Source organism: Myotis brandtii, unplaced genomic scaffold (assembly GCF_000412655.1).
Source record: "Myotis brandtii unplaced genomic scaffold, ASM41265v1 scaffold1029, whole genome shotgun sequence".
Classification (NCBI taxonomy): domain Eukaryota; kingdom Metazoa; phylum Chordata; class Mammalia; order Chiroptera; family Vespertilionidae; genus Myotis; species Myotis brandtii.
Window position 1 is genome coordinate 46,734 of NW_005353453.1, and position 3,272 is coordinate 50,005.

The 3,272-nt window shown below is 42.4% G+C and overlaps 2 pseudogenes; both read left to right on the top strand.

Annotated features, from left to right (window-relative positions):
- Positions 1-3,272, top strand: part of LOC106725346 — a 45,789-nt pseudogene that overhangs the window by 16,824 nt on the left and 25,693 nt on the right.
- Positions 1-3,272, top strand: part of LOC102245746 — a 9,360-nt pseudogene that overhangs the window by 804 nt on the left and 5,284 nt on the right.

Genomic DNA, 3,272 nt, shown 5'->3' on the forward strand with positions numbered 1-3,272 from the left:
TTGCTTGGCAGGAAGGCTGGGGCCCTGCAGGCATCGCCCAAACCTTAAATGGCATTGCTCCCTCCCCTCCCCTCCCCCCAATCCTTCCCACCCAATCAGGCTGCTCTGCTGAGGGCCATCACAGTGAGTAATGGGACTGTGATGACAGAGTAGCCTGCACTGGCTTTAGTGCCTGGTGTTCACAGTAACCAGGGGTCCCAGAGGAGGTTGAGGGGGGTCAGATGTGTAAGGAGTAGAATTACTGGTTCTCAGAAAGACAGCCCTGGTTTCAATTGTCTCCATTCTGACAGGTTGGCGTGACCTTTGAGGACATTGCCCTGTACTTCTCCAGTGAGGAATGGAGCCTCCTTGATGAGGGTCAGAGACAGCTGTACCTGAATGTGATGGTGGAGAACTTTGAACTTATATCCTCCCTGGGTAAGACCCTCACTGTCACCAGTGACCTGGACTTGGCTTTGCGATTTTCCAGGGCCCAGCCCCCAATGTGTGCTCTGTCCTCCCATGTAGACTGTGGTACTGCTTGGTTTTCCAGTTTTCTGGGTAGTTGCTCTCCTGGGGTGGGTTGGTCTGGTTCCACTGCTCCCTTCTATTTCTGAAGTCCCAATACTCCCTGCTGCACTAAAATCACAGGGAAATGCTTGTGGTTGGTAGTGTTGCAGGAAGCCTAAGGGATTCCACCTTGATTAATAAGAAAAGCATTTTCTGTATTCCTTTTGGTAATGTGTATATATTTTTGAAAAACTGTCTCCACATCTTTATCCTGTTATACTGTATTTTTTTATTAGAGTCTTTTAAATACCTTGTATATTTTATATATTAATTGCTACAACATACAGGAACACATATTTTTGCATGTGCTTAATAGTGCTTTGCAGATATTACTCCCCCACACCCGCTTTACTACAAAGTCCATGTTTTTGGCAACCCTGCATTCAGCCGGTCTAGTGCTATCATGTGTCTAGCAAGCTCAGGTGTTTGTTACTAGTGCTTAGCAATTAAATATTGTTAATAAAGTTATATAGACTTTGCTTTTGAGGCAGAGTCATTGCATTGTTCTTAGCCAGCAGTATAGTATTAACATGCCTTCATTATTCCCAGGGAACTCCAACTATTTGTGTGAATGTCTGTCTATATCGCAATATTCACTTAATTGTGCTGATCAGAGCTGAATCCACAATATCTCCAAGAGATTCCTTCATATGGTTTGCAAGTATTTTCTTCTAGTCTCTAGATTGCCTTTCATTGCCTTTTGTTTATTGCTGTCGTGCAGTGAAGGCACAATTTTTCTTTTATTTGTTGCAGTGTGGACTGTTTATGTTTTCTATTTTGTGTGGTGGTTGGTGTCACATTCAGAAAATCCTGTCTAAAACAAACCTCCAAAACTTTTTCTCTAGGTTGTCCTGAGGAGTTTTAAGTTTTAGCGCTGACATTTAATTCTGTCCTGCAAGTTTAGTTAAATTTTATCAGTGCTGTTCAGTTTTGTTGTTTTACATGTGAATGTCCATTTATACCAGCACCATTCGTTGAAGAAACTATCTTTCCCTTCTTCTGTGGCTTGCAGCTTTGTCAAAGATTACTTAAAAGTATGTGCCTGGGTTTTTTTCTGTTTTCTGTTCTGTTCTGTTGGTATATGCGTCTGTCTTTCTCCAGCAACACACTGTTTGCTTGCTTTCTCTTTCTAATAAATTGAAGTCAGGAAGTGTGATGCCAGGAGCTTTCTTCTTGCTCAAGACTGCCTTTGTTGCCCTCCAGTGGTCCGTAAACTGCGGCTCGTGAGCCACATGGGGCTCTTTGGCCCCTTGAGTGTGGCTCTTCCACAAAATACCGACTTCTGCCCTTGGGCCACAAAGTTTCAATCGCACTGTATGTGCGCGCCGGCACGTGGTATTTTGTGGAAGAGCCACACTCAAGGGGCCAAAGAGCCACGTGTGGCTCGCCAGCCGCAATTTGCCGACCACGGCCCTAGCCCATTTGGCTCAGTGGATAGAGCCTTAGCCGGCAGACTCAAGGGGTCCAGGTTTGATTCCGGTCTAGGGAATGTACCTTGATTAAGAGCACATACCCCGTATGGAGTGTGCAGGTGGCACCTGATTGATGTTTCTCTCCTATCGATGTTTCTAACTCGCTATTCCTTTCCCTTCCTCTCTGTAAAAATTCAATAAAATATATTTTTTAAAAAAGATTGTTTTTGTTAATGGAGGTCTTCTGATTCCATTTCCAGATTTTCTATTCATTTCTTTGTAAAATACCATTGGAGTTATTGGAATTGCATTTAATCTGTAGTTTTCCTTGTGTACGATACCTATCTCCACCATATTTCATTTTCAGATCCTTGAACACAGGTTGTATTTCAACTTATTTGTGTTTTCTTCCATTCCTTTCATCACTGTCTTTTTTAAAAAAATATATATTTTATTGATATTTTACAGAGAGAAAGGGAGAACGATAGAGAGTTAGAAACATCGATGAGAGAGAAACATCGATCAGCTGCCTCCTGCACACCCCCTATTGGGGATGTGCCCGCAACTAAGGTACTTGCCCTTGACCGGAATTGAACCCGGTACTCTTTAGTCCGCAGGCTGACGTTCTATCCACTGAGCCAAACCTGTCAGGGCGTTTCATCACTGTCTTATAGGGCTCACTGTACAGATGTTTCACATTTTGGTTGAATTTATTCGTTTGGGTTTTATTGTTTTTGATTCTTTTGTAAATTAGATTACATTCTTCATTTTTCCATCAAAGAATTTCTCATGAGGTTTTTGGAATGGAACTAATGGTTGCATGTTTATTTTGCATTCTGTAACTTTTCTGATTTTAATTCTTTATTCTTCTTTTGTCTTGACCTGAATAGTGAGGATATTTTTTCCACTGATTGTTTTTTTAGAGAGAGAGTGAGAGACAGAGAGAGAAATATCAATGTGGATTGGCTGCCTCCCACATGTTGCCTCTACTGTGAGTGGGGATCGGACCTGCAACCCAGGTATGTACCTTTGACTGGGATTCAGACCCTAGCCCTCCAGTGCACAAGGCAGCACTGTCATCAGTGAAGCACAGTGGCTAGGGATATTGATTTATTCTTTAAATTATTTATTTATTTGTTTAAATATATGTATTTTTTATTTCCCAGAGGAAGAGGAGAGAGAGTCATTGATCCGCTGGCTCCTGCATGACCCCCCACTGGTGATTGAGCTCACAACCAGTGCAGGTGTCCTAACAAAGATTCGAATTGTGATCTCCTAGTTCATGAGTCAATGCTCAATCCGTGACACATA